The sequence below is a fragment of the Abramis brama genome (assembly GCF_963993115.1).
Source record: "Abramis brama genome assembly, chromosome: 14".
Classification (NCBI taxonomy): Eukaryota; Metazoa; Chordata; class Actinopteri; order Cypriniformes; family Leuciscidae; genus Abramis; species Abramis brama.
In genome coordinates, this window is record NC_139976.1 from 1,471,172 (window position 1) to 1,481,977 (window position 10,806).

Genomic DNA, 10,806 nt, shown 5'->3' on the forward strand with positions numbered 1-10,806 from the left:
TTAATCGCAATTCAAAATAAAAGTTTGGGTTTAGATAATATATATGTGTGTGTACTGTGTATAATTATCTTGTATATATAAATACACACAGATGCATGCATTTAATATTTGCATGCGTGTGTATATGTGTATATATATATATATATATATATATATATATATATATATATATATATATATATATATATATATATATATATATATATATATATATATATATAATATATTATATATTAATATATTATATATTAATATAAATATTTTATATATAAATAAACATTTTCTTAAATATATACAGTACATGCATGTGTGTTTATTTAAATACAAAATAATTATACACCGTACACACACATATATTATGTAATCACAAACTTTTATTTTGGATGCGATTAATCGTTGCACAGCACTATTAAATACATAAAAAATCAAGTTCTGGATGTTTACTGGTGTATAACTGATGTATATTTTATTGGGTATCTGTACTGTTACTCAAGTACTTGATCTGTGCACTTTGTCCACCACTGGTTTTAGTTTTAGTTAACTATAATAATCCTGTTTTAGTCCCTTACTGACTGTGCAGAAGGACAATTCGCTTTGTCTTCAGGACCACCAGGGTCTCTGATGTGTGTTTTCAGTTTCATTGATCATTGAGGGCGAATCCAGACAGGAACATGTTCTTCCTAACGGAAACACACGCCAGCACAGGTGTCAAGCTCTCGGAGCGGAGCGAGTCCAGACGGAAAAGGATGTTTAAAACACAAAAAGCATTGATCAGAGAGGCAGAGAGCAGGAAAAGGGCAGAGTAACGTTTCTCTTTTCACAGCCTGTGAGGAAGTTTCACAGGAAGCTGAAATGTTGTTCACCGCTTCAGAACATCACTTCACTTGTCACCGTCGCTCGATCAAGGTCTTCTGTCTGCTTCTTTAAATCAAGCGTTGCTGCTTTAACAGAACAAATAGTCCTTCATGCACGATTAACTGTGAAGCACCACAAGGGCGAAATGTCACAGAGCCTCATAAAAACGAGAGATGCATGATTTCCGCTCTTCGCTGAGGCTTTGGTCTCATGCATCTCGTCATTTATTGCGTTGGCAGGTTCATCATCAAAGCCGTTAGAGGAAGAAACAGGTGTGGTCGAGTTTGTGCTACTAAACAGCCCGAATAAATGATGCTATACTGATGTTTCTAAGAAAACATTGTAATTGACTTGCTTGTGTTGAGCTTTTCGTCTTATTTGCAGCTTGACAACCTTCTGGTCACTAAATGCATGACTTTTGGTTTTTAGATTTAGAAGAAAAGAAGTCGTGTGTGTTTGAAACGACATGATTTTGAGGTTTATTCTTCAAGGAACTTTTCTGGGATTGAATGGAGAATGTTGTTTTGTCAGATTATGATTTTTTTGTCGTGACGCAACTCTTGAGTTGTGTGTTGGACTCGGTCCTTCAGTGAGTTTGTGTGCATGTGGTTTGCAAACAGTGTAAATTTAGCTAAGATTGAGATAGTACAGCAATTTCCTGCCTCACCCTGTTGCCCCATTTTGTTTCTCTCTCTCTATGTGTGTGTGTGTGTGTGTGTGTGTGTGTGTGTCAGAATTGCCCTTTGCTGGATCAGACACATATGTCTTGGACTCCATCAGATGTTTTTTCTAAATACCCCCTGAACACTTAAACCCAGTGACTCTGAGGAACTGGACTGTCAGATCACTTTAGTTATGTTAAAGGCACAGACACACATTTTCTGAGCTGAATGTGCAGTAAAATGTATATAATTCTGAATTTAAGAATGGGTAAATGTTGCTGAGAGGACTCAGCCACCACTATTAATATTTTAATTGAAAGTATTAATAAATGAGCCAAAATATTCCCGAAATTTTGAGTGTGTCTGTATGTGTGTCTGTATGTGTGTCTGTATGTGTGTCTGTATGTGTGTCTGTATGTGTGTCTGTATGTATGTATATATATATGTGTAGGCCTATATATGTGTGTGTGTGTGTGTGTGTGTGTGTGTGTGTGTGTGTGTGTGTGTGTGTATATATATATATATATATATATATATGTATATGTGTATATATTCAGATATAGTCCTCAGGTAAATGCATGCATGTGTGTGTCCTACAGTATCTTACCTCAGACCTGCGCTGAAATTTACCGTGTTTACCCAGCTGTGTGTGTGTGTGTGTTGATGTTCAGAGACAGGGCGTCTTAATTGCTTACGAATGAAGTAATTAGTGCGGTGTGCTAACTTACAAGAGCTGCGGTGAATTACACGATGTAAACACACATGCTGTTAGCTCGTCGTGTTGTTTGGTTTGTGCTGACTGTGACTGAGTGTGTGTGTGTGTGTGTGTGTGTGTGTTTGTAGGGGTGGCAGTCGACTCACATGGTCACACTGTGGAGAGCTTTTAATTCATGTGGTAATGTGAGTGTGAGTGTGAGTGTGTGTGTGATGGGTAAGACCCACCCACATATCCTTCACACACGCGGATTTACCACGCCGCTCTTCCTGAGATTGTGTTTGTGTCTGACGCTCGCTGTCGCTCAGACTGAAGTCTCGCTGTCTTAGACTACTAATCAGAGGCTGACTGCCCTAAACACACACAAACACACACACACACACACACACACACTCACACACTCACTCACACACACACACGGACACACGTATGCACACCGCTGTAGAGAAACTCATGGCACGCCTCAGTTAGTCTGATACCTGTCCGTGGGATCTCTAGACGTCTCTGGATTTGATGGTGCTGCGACGTGTGTGTTCTCAGGTACGGCTGGACCGTCTGTGTGTCTGTGTGTGTGTGTGTGTGTCGATTTGAATGTGTTTTATGTTAGTCGAGTCTTTGTTTTGTGTTCTCTGCTGGCTTTATTTGTCATTTTAGTGATGAATCTTGTTGCACACAGTAGGCATCATCACGAGGAGATTATGAATTATGAGGTTATGAACATGTTGATTGAGTTTGTTGTTTATATATTCTTCGGCTCAAATATTTCTCAATGAGTCTTCGTTTCATGTCCATTTTGTGTACAAGTGATGGCTTTTGTACTTGGGTGATGTGCAAATAAGAACAAGATGGTTTAAAATGTGTTCTTTTGTTATATATATGTTAAAAAAAAACATGTCAACCATTTTCATGTTGATTTAATGACCCCAAAAGTGTCAAGTGGAAAAAAATACACATGTACACATCTTAATCTTTAAATGATTTTCAAGCAGTTTTCAAGTTGCCATTATAACGTTTATAAGAGCGTTGCCTTTGACCCGCTCATGAAGGTGTACAGGGGTCTTCTCTGTGATGTCATTTCCTGCTTTATGGTTTTCTTGAGATGACAACAGAACCGAGTTCCTGTCGGTTACACCACACTGATTTGCCAGATTATGTTTTTAAATTATAATATTTCAGCTTCACTGCTACTCAATCTTTTACAGTGATTTTAAATAGTTTGTTCAATGTTGCCGTCCTCAAAGCTAAAAATGATTCCTAAAACGAGTAATTGCTTTGTTAATGGTGTTTTAGGGTCTGTACAATTATTATTATTTTTTTATATAATATTCATTATTAATTTTTAGACTCAAAACTCAAAGCAAATATTTCTTTAGGAATACTTTAAGCTTTTCATATATATATGCGTGTATGTATTTATGTATTCCCTTAACTTTCAAAATAATTTGTATAATTGTTTTTTTTATTTTTATATTAAAGTACATCAGTAGAGTAGCGGTCTTTGAGATGTCCTCAGATATCGAGATAAATGTGTGTGTGTGTGTGTGTGTTTGAGTTTTTGTGTGTCTTGTAGAGCTACACGATTAATCGTTGAAAGGTCGCGATCTTGATTCAACCCCCCACGCGATCTTAATCCTGCATTTCTACAATTCTGCCAATGATATTCAACGAGATAACGCGCTGGGGTGGAACGGATCGCACTAGATTCGGTTCGGCACGCATGTGATTCGCAGATTAACTGCTAAATTTAACCATCATAGAGTGAAAGTTTATAATTTGGACGTGTATTGACTTGCCAATTTACACAATCAAACAAATTTAATCGCGGAAGAAGAGCTGAAAACCGGGACTCGCGCGTTATCTGTGCGCACAGCCCCCAGCCACACACACTTGAAAGACAGAGAGAGAGAGAGTTATTATAAAGTTATTATAAAACTTATCTCAATTAAACACTTATCTTAAACTACAGTATGAGATGGTTAAAAACAAAACTGCTCAATCACAAAGCACCAGCGGCCAGACGAAACAAACGTCTATAAAAGCAACGCTATTCAACGCAATGAATGTCGTCAATGTTTAATTGTCATTTTTTATTTATTTAAATGACATTATTTTTGTTTACTGCATTTATTTAAATTTGACTGAAGCAAGAGTATTATTTCTTATTTTGTTTCTATCTTGTTTGGTAACCTAATATTCAGGATTTGTAGGTCTTTAAAATAATAAAGCTTTTCAGAATCGTGATCTTTATTCCAAGCAAAAAAATCGTGATTCTCATTTTAGCCAGAATCGTGCAGCTCGAGTGTCTTGTGTTTCTGTGTATGTGATGCATTTTTTAAATGTGTTTTTATGAAATGAATATATGTCGCCGACCCGCTCTCGATGTTTTTGTTGAAAGGCATTGGCACGAGTGTAGAGACTGAGTAATTATTGGGAAATAAAATGATAAATGCTAAACGCAGTTTCAGTAATGGCTTTCTCAGTGCTGCGGTCTGACTTCGGTCACATGATGGGTTTTCCATGGGATTCAAGCAGGAATGATGCCTGTCTGTCTGTTTAATAAATAATCTTATCCTATAATATCCCGTTGCCTTGAGTTTCCAGTTTTGACATGCGCATTAAGACGACAAACAACTCCTGTGTGTTGATATGTAGATGGCGAGGCTGTGTTTTCATTTTGGGCTGAGCTCTGTTCAGAATAACTGTAATTATGTGCTATTTCTGATCTGTAAATGGCTGTGTGTGTGTGTGTGAGAGAGAGAGATGATGCATAATTTGTCCTGCAGCATTCTGGGAAAAACCATACAGCCTGTTTTGTCTCAGACAAATGCCAAGCTCCAGTAAAGTGCTGATATTTAGATGTTTTTGAGTTCGAACTCTCGTTCACGAAAGCACCATGGTGGTTATATACTATACTATGGTTCCTGTGGATATGCTTTTGTTTTTTAGTATTATTTAAAGAGGTGTTCTGCGTCATTGTAAATATGATTGTGGTTAAAGGTGGCGTGAATGTTATGCACAGTGATTTTAATGTCATTTTTAGGTTATCTATTCACCGAAACCTCATTTACTTTGTAAATGTTACAGTATGTGAACATGCAAATCATTCAGTACCACGGTATTGCCATCCGATACCATCGTGAAGTAACATGCACATCCCCGCGGTGTTGCAACACAGGAAACTGTGTGAGGAAGTTAGTTTTTCCGGGGCAGTTGTTCTTACTCGTGGGGGAAGTTTGACACTGCGGTTCACGGCTGATGGAGGTGAAACGGCGAGAGTCGTCTTCAATATAGTGTAAAGCCCCAGTAAACCGCTGTCAGAGTCGAGTGAATCATTCATGTGATCATCGCTGACATGCTTTTGGTTGTTTTGTTCTTAAAGACACTAAACATCCTCATTTTTATAAGTGTAGTTCCTCGTTGAAGGGATTTTTATGTCTTAAGTCATGGTTTTGTAACTCTGACCTTCACATAGTTTGTAATAATGTGCCACAGATTAAAGGAGAACTTGGTAACTTTTTTAACTTAATAAAACTGTCTAGAAATCATTTGGATGGTTAAACAACCTGTTCTGGTGATACTGGTGACTTTCCCCGCTCCCCCCAGCGTTCCCAGGCGGAAAACCAACCTTGCAACTTGGGGACTACCGTCCCGGCAAAATAGAAATTGGAAGTCTCGTGAGAAGCGGGAACGAGAACGAGAACGAGCGCGAAACACGAATCGCTTTACGGCAATTCAACATAAACACACACGCATGTATGATGTATTACCAGATTACCCACCTCGGTAGACAAAGCTCCACACGATTCAGTTGGCTTGCTCCGATCAAAACAAACGCACATGAGCAGCGGTAGAGAGGGGGAGGAGGCCGCCGCAAGTGAGTTTTTTACGACCGTGTTGTGACATATACGCCCCCCCACAGCTGTAGGGGGAGCTCGTGGATAAAACATGCGACAACAAAAGGGAAAATCAGCGAAGAAGTGACTAGAGTTCCCTAGAGTTGCCGAGTTCTCCTTTAAAGGATGTGTTCTGATTTCCAGATACATCCCTGTGTAGTAACTGGTCATCTTAAGGGGATGTTTGCCCTGAAAATGAAAATTCTGTCATTTTGTTTTGAAAAAAAAAAAATATATATAAAAAAATTATATAAATATATATAAATAAAAAAATAAAAAAAATATATATATATATAATATATATATAAAATTATATATTTATTTATAATAAATACATAAATAAATAAATGAATGTGTGTGTGTGTGTGTGTGTATATATATATATATATATATATATATATATATATATATATATATATATATATATATATATATGTGTTTGTTTGTTTGTTTGTTTGTTTGTTTGTTTTATTTATTATTATTAATTTTTTATTTATTTTTAAGTATTCGAAAACTTATTCCATACAATGTAAATCTAATGTTCCCTCCATTCTTCAAAATGTCATCTTTTCTTTGCTTTGTCACTAGCATTTTGGGTTTCTATCTCTTTAAAAACTTTAAAACCACTTTAAACCCTGGTTACAGATGCAATTTTTTTTTTTTTTTATGAGTAATTTGCTTGGTTAAAAGATGGCAATCTTGATTCAAACACCCATGCAACTTTATTCCTCGATGGCTACGAGTCCGATCACAGTGAACAGTCAGATCTGCGTTCTGATACAGAGAGAGTCATTGCCGTCTATAGCTATAAAACAGCTTTACAAACTCTTTTCAACAGCACAGCATTGTTATTTCTGTTATAATAATTCAGATTATCACATAAGAACTGGCATGAAAGTTTATAGTTCAGATACTGATGCCCACGGTAGCGATCAAATTAGAGTAAATCACCTTTTGAAATACAACTTGACGCTTCGAATAAATATTGCATCTATTACGTCGTTACACCAGTAGGTGGCGACAAGTGACTGTTTAAAAATGTATGTCATTGAATCATTCATTTAAGAGATTTGTTCAAAAACACTGATTCATCCAGTAGTGAATCAAGTGAAGTCTTTTGAGTGAGTCATTGAATCATTCATTCAAGAGATTCTTTCAAAAACACGTCCAAAATCACATACTCTTGAGTAGGTACTTATTTTGAACAAGTAATTACTTCACAATTGCTAAAAAAGTATGTTCTATATAATATAAATGTCTGTAGCATCTACATTTGTCATGTTGCCCTTATCATGTGACCTATCAGGGTCACTTTCACTCCCATTCACAAATCCTCTCCCGTGGCCTCATGGGAAAGTAAAGTATCCATCGTATGCACTCTTCAGGATCTCGCCTCGACAGGATACATACCTGTACCTGTCAACCCTCCCGTTTTCCCCTTGCTATCCCGCTATCATCCCGTTTAAATATTTTCCCGTATTTCTCCCTTATTTTTAGCCTTTCTATAAAAAATAAAATCAAATAAAAAAAAAATCCCACTGGGCGTAAACCAGTTAGTTAATAGCCAGCCCTGAAAATTTCCCTTATTTTCAAATCCCAATGTTGACCGGTATGATCTAGTAATGAAACAAGTGAAGTTTTTCTGAGCGAGTCATTGAATCATTCACTCAAAACCAATTAAAGGGTTTATGTAGAAGAATTTATGTAGAAGAAATGTGAAATTATTTTTGAATTTGGAGCTTTCTAGACTGAGAAAAGCCAGAAAATGTATTTTTGGCTCATGTGGATGAAAGACAACAACTCCCAGAATGCACTTGTTTCGCTGCTCTACGAGGCCACTCCCAAGCCACGCCTACTGGTTAGAGAGCAGTTGTAAACAATAAAGCTAACTATAGTCTCCGTGAGTCTGCCCGGGTTTTTGAGATCGCATCGCAAATGTTTTCTTAGCAGTGGTAAAACGCACATCAACCGATCACGCCACCGGCCTCGCATCTTTCTCCCGCGGCCCTAGCCTCGTCCTGCTCGCCACAGTAAACATGATGAATGGCGACTGTAGAACGCAAAGCCGGTGGCGTGATTACTGATGAGCGCCTGTGAGACGCGCCGGTCTCGTATCTCTCACGGAGGAGCGGGTATTTTCTTAGCAATGGTAAAACGCACATCAACCGATCACTTGTTTAGCGTTCATGTAAACACTACATTCAGATTCACCAATCGGAATGAATTCAGTTAGATTGAAACAAAAGGTGTGCATGTAAACAATGAATGGCGACCGTAGAAAGCAAAGCCGAATCCCAGACATTTTGGACGATCTCGACGGCCGGACATGCAGGTTTCTGCCGGTGAAATCAAATGCACTGGCACTGATCTGTGATAGGTCTGTTAGCGCATTAGGTCCAACCCCCTATGGGCGGGTTTGAAAGGGTGGGAACTAGTGCTTGTAGTCTCAACAGAAATCCCCCCCTCTTACACTTCCTCCGACAATGATGCAAAATGATGATTTTTGCGTCATTGTAGGAGGAAGTGTAAAGAGGTAAATACAGATTTCTCTCGTCTCAGGGGAAAATGAGAAAATGTTGCACGACCATTCAATAGTATGACTGGGTTTCTAACATTAGCCGCGTTTCCATTGTCGGGCCAGGGCCGGGCCGTGCTAGTGCGTGCCAGGGCCGGTCGCGTTTCCACTGTCACTTTCGGGGCTTGATCGGGGCTTACTCGGGGCCAATGGCCAGGATTTCTGGCCCGTCGAATACCTTGGGCCAAAGCGGGCCAGCTCGGGCTAGAGGAGTGGTTACGAACAGAGGCGGAGTTTACCTGAGGCTGGAGACGGCAGCGCCGGATGATTCTGTCAGCATTAAAGACTTTTAAAATAATTTAACTCGCGTTCATGTTTGAATGCCTTCTGTTTGTGATGCAAAAGACTATGCGCGCTAACCATTACCATAGTAAACGCTTGAAGATAAGCATAGTAAAAAAACATAGTGAACGCTTGAAGAAATCAGACCAATCATAAAGGCTATCACAGTCATGTTTTTATTTGATCTGTCAGTAGCCTACGTCTCGTCTCTTTATACCGGACTATCATAAAATAAAGCAACTTTTTTTTCGGGAGCTTCCTCTGTTTCTCTGACTGAAAATATCTGTATGGGAGTCGAGAGAGTGCTAAAGCTCCTCAGGTCGTATTTTTGGTGGCATATATTTGTAGAAATTATCATTCTTTCTACAGTAAATGTGATGTAAATATGTCCTGTAACTACCAGATAAACAGAAACAGATGCGACTGAAGAAGTAAGTGTGTCCTCTACCTCCTCTTTCTTTTGTGAAATAGACCTAACGGTAATTTATTTCTGAGTGACTAATGTGCAATTTTGACATTAATTCATTATGATCAGTGTATCACTTTTTATTGTAAACCTGTGGTAAAACATCGATGCTTGGGTTTTAAATATTCAAGTACAACAAAAATGCCAGCAAACGGACGCTTTTATCGTGTTTGTTTTCAACGCTGTTTCCAGTGATTTCTGATTAGTTTTCTGATAAAACTTCTATTTGTTGGTGAAATGATGGGTTAGTGTGACGTTGTTCCAGAGAGGCGTGTTTTAGTGAAGCGCTGTGGAGCTTCTGGCCCGACAGTGGAAACGCAGGCCCGAGGCTATTAGCCCGGCACGGCCCGTTTAAAGCCCTGGCTCGCACTGCAGGAATTTACATTTTGTCAGAACGTCTTGTAAATTACATGTTACTTTGTTTAATTGTCTGTTCAGAATCGTGGGAGAATCTTTATTTTAAACAACAACAAAAAAATTGTGATTCTCAGTTTATCCAGAATCGTGCAGCTCTAATTTGTAAGAGATTCTGCATTACACCGGTGTGTGTGTGTGTATAAACAGCTGTTTCTGTCTGCAGAAATGTTCTTCAATGTTCATATGGTCTGTGTGGGATTTTTATGAAATAAATGTGAAAAGTGGCGTCTTTGCAGATGAGTTTTATTAAAGAGACATTCAAGAGAGACGTGATTCTTCTGGAAAGATGCTCAAATACGGCCTTCATTGAAGAAAGATTACAAACACATTATATTATTTCATATATAGTATTTTAGTATCATTGATATACTGTTATTTTTGCATTATTAGTCATTTTGTTGTGAGTTTTTGTTATTGATTTTTAAATATTGCTCAAAGTTTTTTTTATAATTTTTTTTTTTTTTTTTTTAGTTTTAGTTAGAGAAATTATTATTATTATTTTTAAAAAATATTAGCCTTTATTTCATTAGGCTTCTTTCTGGTTTTGGTTTTAATTTTATTTGTCGTTAACTAATAACCCTGCACTTCCTGTGGAGCCGGGCGGCAACTCTCTGTGTGTGTGAGGTGTGTCACCTAAAACTGTTTTTGTGGTTGCAAACACAGATGAATGACTCCTTATCCTTTCAATAAAGCAGTATCATATGATAATACCACACTTCTTCAAAAGAATAGCAGGGTATTAATGTGATATCATATTTCACATTCCCAAAACCATAGTTATACCGTGTAAGTGTAGTTTAAAGAGGTGCTGCATTTCTTTGAGTCTTAGAACGATTTAACAGCTGCGTTTATTTCACCACAATTACAGTTTTCTGCAGTCACATGATCCCTTAGGATCTCATCTCACCCTCTTCTGGAGATTTTTGGGGTTTGAGTTTCAG

The 10,806-nt window shown here is 37.9% G+C and overlaps 1 protein-coding gene across 2 annotated transcripts in view; it reads left to right on the forward strand.

Moving 5' to 3' along the window:
- Nucleotides 1-10,806, forward strand: part of pald1a (phosphatase domain containing paladin 1a) — a 78,369-nt gene that overhangs the window by 6,171 nt on the left and 61,392 nt on the right. Inside the window, exon 1 of one of the 2 annotated variants that reach the window (XM_084135064.1) lies at nucleotides 2,504-2,772. The exons of the other annotated variant lie outside the window; for it this stretch is intronic. The gene's annotated coding sequence lies outside the window, so the exon portion shown is untranslated. Of the gene's footprint in view, nucleotides 1-2,503; nucleotides 2,773-10,806 lie in introns of those variants that run through there. 2 annotated transcript variants of the gene reach the window in all.